The 12,734-nt window shown below is 32.4% G+C and overlaps 1 pseudogene; it reads right to left on the reverse strand.

Annotated features, from left to right (window-relative positions):
- Positions 1–1,924: 1,924 nt before the first annotated feature.
- LOC104597130 (L-type lectin-domain containing receptor kinase IV.1 pseudogene) lies at positions 1,925–4,407 on the reverse strand (annotated as a pseudogene).
- Positions 4,408–12,734: the final 8,327 nt, after the last annotated feature.

Here is a 12,734-nt window from a genome sequence, read left to right on the forward strand (position 1 = left end):
CGGACGGAGACCTACTGCTAATTCATCGCCGTTGTTGCTAGGAAGGGGTGAGTGCATAATGTCGAACAGTGTATTCTGGTGAGTCTGAGAAGATGAAGAAGAGAGAGAGAAAAAAAAAAGAATACAGAGGAAAGAAGAAGGAAGAGAGAAAGATAGGGAGGCCAGAGATGGGGGTTTGCAGCGGAGGTTCTCTCTCTCGATTCCCTTATCTTTCCGCCATCGCCACTGTCGTTGCAACTTGCAGCAGCGACAGTTGGGTGAGTAATAATATTAAAATAATAATAATAATTAATAATTATAATTATAATTATAATTGTAATTATTATTAATTATAAATTAGTTTACTAATTATTAATTATTTTAATATTTTTATTTAACATTAATTACTTTTATTAATTTTACTTGTGTTATTTATTATTTATTAATTATTTTTATTAGATAGTAATTTTTAATTATTTCATTAAATTTTATGTGTAAATTATTAATTATTAATTTATTATTTTTATTTGTATTGTTTCAATATTATTTTGAGGTTGAAAAATATTTTTATGAGGTAATGCAAATTTAACTCAATATTTCCAAATAGTATGTTATAGGGGTAAAATAGTAAATTTCAGATGATAAAGGGTTGATCCAACACAAACAAACTTATGAATTCGGAGCCTATGAAAAATAAAAAAACACTTTCCAACACAAACAAACTTTCCAAATAGTATTTGAATTCAGATTACAAATACAAAAAAAAATACATTTTTAAACCCACCTTTTTATCTTTCACTAACCGCTTAAATAATTTTGATTCGTTCCCCCACCCGTCATCGTTCCAATTAAACAAATTATGCTAAAATTTATAGGGTGGATACCTTCTTACATTAACTTTTCTCTCGTATATGAATGTCAATCACATCATCTCCTTAGACTAGCCACCTTTCTCCCATTTGTATTCTCGTTCCCATTGATGCAAGTTTCAAAGAAGGAAGCTGTTGTATCGTTTTTCCAAATACCCATTGCCATTGACGAAAACAGCCCATATACATGTGATGCAACACCAATTTTCACTTCCCACTTGCCATATATATCCGTTTCCTTTCTTCGAAAATCTATCTCTCTCTCTCTCTTCTAATGTTTGGTGGACTGATCGATCGAAAGCCATAGCTACAGTCGTTCGCCCATCCAAATCAGATTAATAAATCATTTTTATCCACCTATAAAATTTAATTGAGTGAACTGAAAACTTCAAACCACGGACTCTGTCGTTGAATTTCACCATAAACAAAATGTAAAGGTGTAATCACTTTATTAAATAAATGAATCCATCCTGTTAAATTTTGAACGCTGGTAGCATGTGTGGTTTAATTCAATCAGAATACTTCACTAAAGCTGATGAAGTTAAATTAATAAAATTTTGTCATTTTCTTTCTTTGAAAAACCACGGGAGAGTCCACAATCCTGTTATCTCTATTCGGTGGACCCTTCTGTCGACCACATTCAATAAAATTGTGGCACATCATTAGTTTTTAAGTAATACAAGTTTAACGTTAGCAGTACTGCTAACGGACGTTAAATGTCAAAATCCCAACCCAATTCTTTATATTTTGAAGGTTAAATCTTTTTCTTCTATGCATGCAAGCATCATGCTACTAACCCTTGCAAGACAATTAGTGAACTTGTTTGGTTGATCTATGATAGCCTCCCGTCTCTGACAACCCCTCCGGTAGCTTTGCCGGCCGTCAAATCCCTTTTTTTTTTAATTAAGATAACGTGCCACAATTTAATTGGATGGTTTACGTAAGTGTTGGACCAAAGCGTCCTTCAATAAAATACAAGGAACAAGATAAATGATTGATAGTAGAGAAACAGAAAGAAAGAAAGAAAGAAAAAAAATGAAAATAATATAATAGTAATACAATAATTTTGACTTGCTTATGTCAGGTGAAGTGAGAAGCATAACCGAGATAGGCTGTTACTCTGCTCGATCATGAGACAAGCCACATAGCCACGAAACCGTTGAGAACACTTAACAACAAAAGTTTCCATTCGGCATTTCGACCATTACTGGTCTCAGTTATTTTCTGGTTTACAACGATCACTACTGAGTCTGTAACCACACTCAAACATACTGAACTAGTAAAATTCCTAACAAATTAAATACAACATAGCGCTAACACCATTAAGAATAGCTGATTTTAGCTATAATATTGTACGTAAAATCAACCACCTGCGGAGACGACGGAGTCTGCTGCTGATGTTTGTGTTTCAGCGAACGTCTTATCCAGAGAAAAAGGATACGACATGACAAAGTCGTCATACGCTTCCCCGACGTGCCGAAATGTTAGACGACCAAACGACGACGACGACGACGGGTCCGGAAGAGGGGCATCTCCACCCAAAAACTGCACCACCTGTCGCATGCTCGGCCTAACTGCTGGACTATAGTGAGAGCACATAAGGCCCAATTTCAATACCAATTCCATCTCTTCAACAACATATTCAGCCCCCAAATTTGGATCCACCGAATCAAGAATCGTCCCTTTACTCCAACACGAGAACACCCAATCCACCAATAATAAATCCTCTGCAGCCTGCGCTCGTGGCTCAATTGGCCTTCTCCCGCAAGCCACTTCAAGCATGAAGGCTCCGAAGGCAAACACATCTGTACTCGGTGTAGCCTTGCTGGTTCTAGTCAGCTCCGGTGCCATATAACCCACGGTTCCCACCACGTGGGTAGTTTGAGGATCGCTTCCATGATCGTATAGTTTTGCCAATCCAAAATCTCCCAATCTTCCATTCATCTCGCCATCTAATAATACATTACTGGACTTGACGTCTCTGTGAACAACCACCTGCACCCATTCTTCGTGCAAGTATAACAGACCAGACGCTACACCCTTGATGATTCGAAATCTTTGACTCCAGCTTAGTAAGCACGTTGGTTGGTTGAAGATGAACTTGTCCAGACTTCTATTGGGCATATAATCGTAAACCAGAAGGAGCTCTCCTTTACGTCGACAATAGCCCAATAACTGAACCAAGTTCCGGTGCCGCATGCGACCGATGCTAACCACCTCTGCCACAAATTCTCTCATCCCCTGTCTTGAGTCGTGGGAGATTCTCTTTACTGCAATTTCTATTCTGGAGGTGGTTAGTATACCTTTATAGACGCTGCCAAATCCGCCACAACCTAGAAGTTCCTTGTCCCCGAACCCCTTGGTGGCGAGGTACAGATCTTTATATTTAAATCTGTGAGGCCCGTAGTCGATTTCCCAATCTTCAACTAATTCTGCAAACTTTCTCCTCCTTGTCACGAAAAAATGGACTCCCAAGGCTACGGTCGACACAAAAACTACGATGACAATCGGCAACCCAATGGTCAGAAACTTCGATCTCTCTTTCGGTCGAGGAAGCTTGGGAAGTCGAGAGAGAGTGAGGTTTTTCGCTGGTCCATTCAGATTAAAGCTCCATCCCAACACGTAATGAGATGCAAAAGAAGAGCCTGTTGACGCGGAAAAGCCCACGTACATGGGGTCTTTCATGATCGGAGAAAGGTCGTAGTTCAGGGATAGGAGCGGGATATCGGGTTTATCTACATTAAACGGAGCTAATGTCACATCAATCTGCTTTTTCTCGCCACAATATTCGATCCAGAGTTGCATAGGATTTCCACTTGTAAGGCTTAGGTTCTGACGACCTCCATTATGATCTGTATGAAAATAGGCCGGCGCGGATAAAGAAGAATTCAAGCTGTTAATATCAATACCGACATGGTTGTCGTTGATATCAGAGAAGTCATTGCTCTTGACGGTATCGAGCTCAATAGCTACAACGTGGTTGCTCGAATTACCATTGTTGGAGTTGTTGAAGAGGCCAAGAAACTGGCCTCCTGACTGAGCTACCGACAGATTTCTTGAAGGTGCGATCACGAAAGCCATTCCATGACCACTTATATCTGGGTACGGGGGAACAATTGCAAATACAAAAGCGGTAGAAAAGGAGACAACATTCCCATGCTTCGGTCCGGGGTTCTTGAAGTGGAGTGAAAATGGGTAGAAGGCATGGCCTAGGTTTTGTTTGGTACTGCTGGTCAGCCTCAAGACGCCACCCGATGTGATCTGCGCGCTGCCGCTCAGGTTCAAGTTAACGCCTTGGAAGCCATTGTAGGTAAAGCTAGAACCTTCAGAGGCAGCAAAAGACAGGAGCAGAACCAGAAATAGAGGTCGTCCACGCTTTACATGCAACATGATCGTTGCAATTAAGCACACTGAGTACGCACAGAGGTTCTGGTTCTTCCGCACGAGACTGAGCTTTCTGATGAACGGGGCGCAACTCTTTGTATTCCGTCCGCAGAGTGAAGAATTCAAGAGAGCTGCATCCTGCATGAATGATTTGGTAGCTAGCTCTGCATTAATTCCTTCGGTCACTTGCAGTAGTCTTTGAGTCTCAGCTCTATACGAAGATACCAATTTAAACTGTTAATCTTCTGCACCAGCTAGAGCCTAGAGATGTGGATGGGGCCTGGGCTGTTGTCCCAAGGCCCACCAGTTGACTAGATGTAGATGGGATCCAATTATGAGTTATCACCAGTCACAACACAACAGATTAATACAGGAAACTCAATTTAATCACTTGCACCAGCGCAGAAAATTTCCCCAAAGAGATCAGAGCTGCAGAAAATAATGACCAAATCAAATAAAATAAAACGGCTTAAAATACATTAGATTATCCCAAATTATCATATACCTAATATCTCTTTGGGATTGGGACCCATCCAAAGGTAGATTGGCGAATCCTTTAAAATATAAAATATCAAGAGTGCGGACAGGACCTAGTGTTCATGCCAACTGAAGTAATTAATTTCAATTGATACTTAATTAAACTATGTTTTATTATACGTATGAAGTCGACGACTGCCCGCCAACTTCATAATGGTTTTCACAATAGTTGATCCGACTTAGTACAAGGTTCTCAAATAACGTGTACTACATATAATATATCATGTCAGCATGTTTTCTTTTGAAAGAAGTTATTTATCCAATTTTTATTTTCTTTTATTTTACAAATATAATACAGTAGTCATTACTTATTTTGATTAAAATAATAAATTTGTCATTATTAGAGATGAACCTTTGGTTTTAAAGGTCTCTTATTTTAAAATATGCTATTATTACACTTAAGAGAGAGAGAGAATAATAATATAAATAGGTTGAGATTAAACAATCAAAAAATTATTAATTTAAAAATCGACTAAACTTTCACTAAAAATAAATATTAACAAAACTTAGTAAATCCTAAAAATGTGTTTCACTTCTACTTAAAAATCAAACTTAATAAATGCTAATAAAAATGAGAAATTTAAATATAAAAATATTAATTGATAGTTTTAATAATATTATTAGATAACTTATGAATTGTGACCTTTATTGTTCATAATTAACTCATTAAAAATGATAAAAATTAATGAAATTTTAAAATGTAGAACCCATTTTATTAACAATATTTTATTACAAAAATTACTAAATAATAATGAAAAAATACCAAAAATTAATTAAAAATAAGAAGTTTAAATATAAAAATATTAATTGATAGTTTTAATATTATTATTAGATAACTTTGTAGTAATGCATTTTTACTTAATTAATAATTTTTATGAGTTAAGACCTTTATTGTGCATAATAAATTCATTAAAAATACTGAAAATTAACAATATTTTATATTAATAAGGGTATTTATTGAAAATAATTAAAAAGTACAATTAATAGTATTTTATTATTAAAAAATACCAAAAATTATTAAAAAATAGCCAAGCCACAAATTATTGAAAAAAAAAATTGAAAATTAGCTGTATTTTTATTAACTATGATATTAATTTAGTAATTTAATTTATTTTTACTAAAAGCAAATACAAATTAATTTTGTAGTGACTAATATGCAAAAATAAATGCTGAAAATACTGAAAATTATTGAAAAAATACTTATATGCAAAAATTACTAAATAATAATGAAAAAATGATATACTTTAATTATTAATAGTAATATAATTAACAATAATTATTTTTAAACTATAATTAATAGTAATTATAATTTAAGCTATAAATAGTAGAAAATTAAATTTAATTACCAAAAATTACATTTAATTAGTTTTAGCCAAGAAATTAGCAATGTTTTTGAAAATATGATAATTTCCAGAAATTACTATATCTTAATTAAATTCAGTAATTTAATAATTACAATATTTTAATAATTAATAATAAAAAGTAATAAATCATTTATAACTTTACCTAACCCGATTAGATCTATAAACTTGCAAGCCCAAGAAACTATTCTCTTTTGAGTTAGGTCTACCTGAGGTATGCATCACACCCACACATTATCAGGGATAATCATATTCAAAGTCTAATTGGGTATTAAATTTTTGGAGTCCAATTATGGCTTTAGCGGAATGGGCCTAAGTTAAACAATCCCTAATAAGCTCAACTTGGAAGTTATATGCATATATGGTAAATATTATTATATAATATTTAAATAAAAAATTTTATATTAATATATATAAATGTTATATATTTTTTTATACTAGACTAGAATTAAATAAAAATTTAATTTGTAAAAAATCATAGTTTTATAATTAACACGGGCCTCTTTATCAATGGAAAATGTGCAAGCCCGAGCTCGAGATCGCCCCAGCCATCGAGCTGGACTTATTTGAGAAAGCTCGAGCTTGAGCCCACGGGCCTAAAAATGTCCAAGCTTGAAAAATAACGGGTCAGGCCAGACTGAGCCGTCGAGCTACTAATTGTATATAAACAATTGTATACATCAAAAATCATATGAAATAAAAATTTAAACATCTTTTTCAATACTGATAAGATTGTTGTTCGAAAGCAACATAGTGGAAGAATTGATGAGCTTTTAGCATGTAGCTAGTGATTCAATAGTTTTTAAGTGTTCTTTCTTATAAACCGACACTTGCACATTGTTGCTTGATCATTTGCACAAATGTTTGATCTCTAGAGTACTTTGAACTTTACTGGTTTCATCGGTAGTCTCTTCCCCATATCTTGCGTTATTTGGTTCATACAATTTATCAGCCAAAATGTATGCAAGAAGCATTTTGTCATTGGATAGCAACTCTGAGGAGAAGAACACATGCTCTAGGACTCCTCTATCCTCTTCAATTTACGACTATAGATGACTATGAATGAGATTACAATGACCTATTATGAGGAATGGCGATCTAGTGATGCAGTTGGTGAGCTTCTTCTCTATGATTAAATGTGACTGAGGATTTCACATCTTCTACCTCCAACCAATCCTTGCTTCCATGCCAAAAGGACCATGATTCTACCCATCCTATTCACATCACAAGAAATTTAGATATAAGTCCAATGGGCTCTTGGATTTTTTTTCTTTTTCATTTTTCTTCTATTTCATAGGAAAAGAAGCGATTGCAGAATTCTTGGTCTTATTTAATGGATTCCCAATGGGTTTGGGGTTGTTCACCATTCCTTTGGTTCAATCTTAATTCTTGAGGAAGAAGATGATGAACAATGTTCCGAAGGATAATTTGACATTTTTAATTATTTTAATTCGTAGATGTCATCACGTGATACACATAATTGACAGCTGGTTAGCAATAGATACTAGATTGGGATGTTTTGAAAGGTCAGGGGTTGAATTGTCGTGTTTTAAAGTTCGGGGACCAAAGTAGCACTAGGCCCAAAGTACATGATACTAATCGAGAATTTTCCCTAAATACAAATATATCATCATCATCTAATAAATATAAAGATATCTTTTATATAAGAATATAAAATATAGGATGATACAAATTCTTATGCAATTTTAACATATTGTTATCCATAATATTGTTTATCTAATACAATCTTGTTGGAAGAACTTGTAACTTATTATGTCTCAAACTTGTTGATTTTGAAGGTGCTTTAATCATTTTCAAATATATAAAAAAAGTATTCACGATGTAATACTCAAGGTTCAAAGTATCAGAAACACCAAGTTTATCGGAAAAGCAATTTTAAGAGACGTATTGGGATACGACTTAGATACACATGTGTATCGGAGAAAAACTAAGATACGGAAAGATGCGCTTGGAAACATTATAAATATTTTAATAAATCACAAAAAATACATCAAAAACACTAAATATAAGACCTCAATGAGGTGTATATACATTAAATTACTTTAATTTCATTAAAAATCCTATGCTTAACTGTAATTTATAAATTACAATTCTTAAGTTTTAATGTTTTATGGGATGAGAAAAACCCAACTCTCCTTTCCAACCATAAAACATGCATTGGCACAACTTCTATGTGAAAATATAATTAATAATTATTTATTATTCATTTCCAAAAATTATAAAAATAAATAAACATTATATAATATATTTAAAATATAGTTATTAAAGAAGAATTTTCAATTGCTTTGTGGATATGATAGATCATTCATACAATTATAATATATTCAATCATTGTGATCAAATAATAAAATATAATTAATTTATTATTATTTTTAATTCTAAAAATAAAAAATAAAAAAATATTTATTAAAGGAGAAATTTCAATTGGTCTATGGATATGATAGATCATCCATAGAATTATAACATATTCAGTTGTTTTGGTCAAATGATAAAATATAATTAATTATTAATTATTTTTAATTTTATTTCTCTATGGATATTATAGACAAATCTATAGATCTTAAACATATTTAGTCTTTATAGGCAAAGAAAAATTACATTTCCATAAATCTACTGATAACACAAAAAAATTGTGATTTTGAATGTAAGAAATGTAGATCAACATAAATTTATATATCCAAGAAAAAAGAAATCACAAGATATTATAAAAAATTGAAAAAATTACCTATTTTTTCAAATTTTGAAAAATCTTAAAAAAATAACGATTCACACTTGTTTTTTGTAAACTTTTGCAAATCTAGCACTCTACGAATGAAGTTTGGAGTTTTAAAGCCATTTATTTTTAGATTTTGGCCGTATCTTTTTCGTCGATATGCTACCGATATACCTCGATACGGATCCGATACACATGAAAAAAAGATGAAACATTTAATTTCCATATATATTCTATATCTATTTTTCAAAGATTCCATACGATACGCCCCGTATCGAAATTTTAAGCCTTGATAGTACTTTAAAATTGACAATTGGAGGGCATGCGTTTTACTCATTATTATTTTCTTTTTGGTGTGGTGGGGAGAATTTATCCCAAGCATCAAGCGATATTTGAATTGTGGGCGGAAGTGAAAATTCAGGGCTAATTTCCATAAGCTGCATTTGGTTTATGAGAAATTTATTAAGAAATAAAAAGGAAAAAAGTTGTTCGGCTTTCCCCTTTTCAAAGATTTCCTGAGAAATCAAGAGCAGCCTCTCAGTTATATTCCACTTTCCAATTTCCAACCAAAGTAATAGAAAACAGGGCTAAAATTCCATCATTCTTTGGTTTCCTGTCAACTCTTGTTTTGGACTCTGAAGACAAAAGTAAAATTAACTTAGGCTCCATTTGGTTCGTAGGAATAGTGGTCCAGAATCAAAATCAGAATCGGCTATTCTGATTCCAACTGTTTGATTGGATGGAATCAGAATTCTATTTTCATTCCTGCTGGAATGGCATTCCCCCATTTGGCCATGTCCCTCCCTTATGAATAAAATCTCATTTCTGCTTATTTTAATTGTCATTCTCATTCTTGTCTGAACCAATAGATTATGAGAATAAACTATTTTGATTCGGATTCTGATTCCGATGTTCCTTATTGCAATACAATTGCTCGTTAGAGGTAAATGTGGTGTAAAACTCTAACGGTTTGAAAGAAAAGGTAAGCTACATTTCTTTCAAGCCAAACACGGCTTAAAGTTTCACTAGTTACTGCTATATATTGAGGAAACTTCAAACTTGTAATACGTTGGAATGTAATATGTCAGCATAGCTCCTTACAGGAAACCCCCTTCTTAATTTTCTGTTTTTTTGAATTTTCTTCTTCTTTTATTCCACGTAATTGTGATTAAACCCAATGAAAGGCGAGAGACATTTGAACTTCCATGACGTTTGGACGTGCCAATCTTCTTCCAATTTCAATTCTTTATTTTGTTTGTTTGTTTGTTTTTTTTTTTCATTTCCTGATTTCATTTGGGTTTTGCAAATAGATTTGGTTTTGTTAGCCATTCTCCAAGGTAGAGGCTCTAGCTCAATAGCTCAAAGCTTTGATTTCACTATCAAAGCTCCAATCATTCTTCAAGACAGGTAAGGTACAACACTTTTCCTCTGTTACGTATATGAGGAACTATACATCTTGGAGTAACACCATCATATGGAGGTACAAGAAACATACACAAAGACTGTGTTCAGGTTTGAAGTCTTTCTTTTGGATACCAGAACAGGGGCTCCGCCCCATTGTCCCTTTCAACCTATCCTTGAATGACGAAGATCTTTTAATGCTTTACATGAACAGGTTATTCAAGTGGTAGTAACAACTCAGTTCATGTACCATAACACAAACCTTCGTTTCAGGTAAACTCTCTGTTCGAAAATCACATTTTGGATGGCAAAACAGGGCTCCGCCCCATTCTCCCTCTACCTATCCGTGAAATATCATTTTATTTTAATGTTTGAGAAACCATCTCAAACAGTTCATCTATTTCTTCTAATATCATTTTTAGGTGAACAGTTCATTGCTTTTGTTTGAGAAACCAAGTCTCTTCAGTTGCAGGCAGACCCAATTTTGTGCTATGCATTCTCTCTTTTCTTTAGTTAGTAGTAGTTCAAATCTTTATTCTCTATTTTTCTAAGTGGAATTTGAATGTAACATACAGTATATATCTGCTGCAATTGTAGATTTTAGAAGCACAACACTATCAAGGCCTTTAAGAGGATTGGGAGCTTTGCCTTTGGTCACCGGAACAACTATCACAGAACAGCCAAGGCATGTGAAGATAAATAGACCCCCACAACGACTTACCTGAGTTGGAGTTGGAGAGACGAAGATGAAAATTTCCCTGCAAATGTAACCTGACACACCTGTCCACGATGGATGAATAGATCGTAATGAGGACTTGAGGATAGCCTACTGCGTACCCAATTGGAGATGAATAGATTGTTGTCGGTGTTGGTAGTTCCATTAGAATTAGAACCATAGAGATGAGTTTCTAGATATCCACCTGTTACTGTTAGGATTTTTGCTTAGACAAAGTAGGAGTTTCTACTTTCCTTTTTAACGTCCCTTTTCTCACTCCTCAATTTTCTTCGGTCCTTTACAAGCCAACCAATGAGTGGAACAACAATATAACTTGCCTAGATTTCCGATTAATTGGGGTTGGGCAATTGGAAGTAATTGATTGCGCGTATAGACCGTTTCTCCATTTTTTGTATTTTTTTTAATATCTTTTGTTTTAAAATATAAAACAATAATATAGATTAATAAAACTATACACTATTAGAGAGAAACCTTTGGATTTTTCAAGGCTTCTTATTTTAATGCATGTCATTATTACATTAGAGAGAGAGAGTAATAATAATATGAATCAAGGTTTTTAAAACCGAATTGTACAACAAACCAGTTAGAGGTCTGGTTCTTGGGTCGAAAGGTCCAATCAATCAATCATTTTGACAAAAAATAAAAAATAAAAATTGGCCAAAATCGTTGGATAGTTCAAACGGTTTGACCGCCTAGGTCAGCGGTTTGCTGACCAAATCAACGGTTTTTGGTGAAATAACGGTTCTGGGGTAAAATGGAATCGATCACCTGACCGGTTCCCAATTTTTTCGGTCTGGTCCAGTTTTGAAAACCATGATATAAATCAAATTATATAAATAGGTTGTGGTTAAACAATCAAAAAATTATTAATTTAAAAATCCACTAAACTTTCACTAAAAATAAATATTAACAAAACATAGCAAATATTAAAAATGTGTTTCAATTCCACTTAAAAATCCAACTTAATAAACGCTAATAAAAATAAGAAATTTAAATATAAAAATATTAATTGATAGTTATAATAATATTATTAGATAACTTATGAGTTGAGACCTTAATAAACGCTAATAAAAATATTAATTGATAGTTTTAAAATACCAAGAATTAATTAAAATTGGAAAAATTCTAAAAATCCTAAACACAATGAAAATACTAAAAATAATTAAAAGATACTGAAAATTAACAATATTTTATATTAATAAGGGTATTTACTTAAAATAATTAAAATACTAAAATACAATTAATAGTATTTTATTATTAAAAATACCAAAAATTATTAAAAATTTACCTAAGCCAAAAATTATTGAAAAATATTGAAAATTAGTTGTATTTTTTAATAACTATGGTATTTATTTAGTTATTTAATTATGTTTACTGAAAGCAAATGCAAATTAATTTTGTAGTGAATAATATGCAAAAATAAATGATGAAAATACTGGAAATTATTGAAAAATACTCATATGCAAAAAATGTTGAATAATAATGAATAAACACCAAAAATTAATTAAAAATCCAAAAATTCTGAAAAATCTAAAATTTATTTAAAATACTAAAAATAATTAAAAAAATAAATTACTTGTATTTTATTGCAAAAATACTGAATAATAATTAAAAAATAATGTATTTTCATTATCAATGGTAATATAATTAAAAACAATTTTTTTTAAACTATAATTAACAGTAATTATAATTTAAGCTATAAATAGTAGAAAATTACATTTAATTAGCTTTAG

This window comes from Nelumbo nucifera, chromosome 2 (genome assembly GCF_055504915.1).
Source record: "Nelumbo nucifera cultivar China Antique chromosome 2, China Antique-T2T, whole genome shotgun sequence".
NCBI lineage: Eukaryota > Viridiplantae > Streptophyta > Magnoliopsida > Proteales > Nelumbonaceae > Nelumbo > Nelumbo nucifera.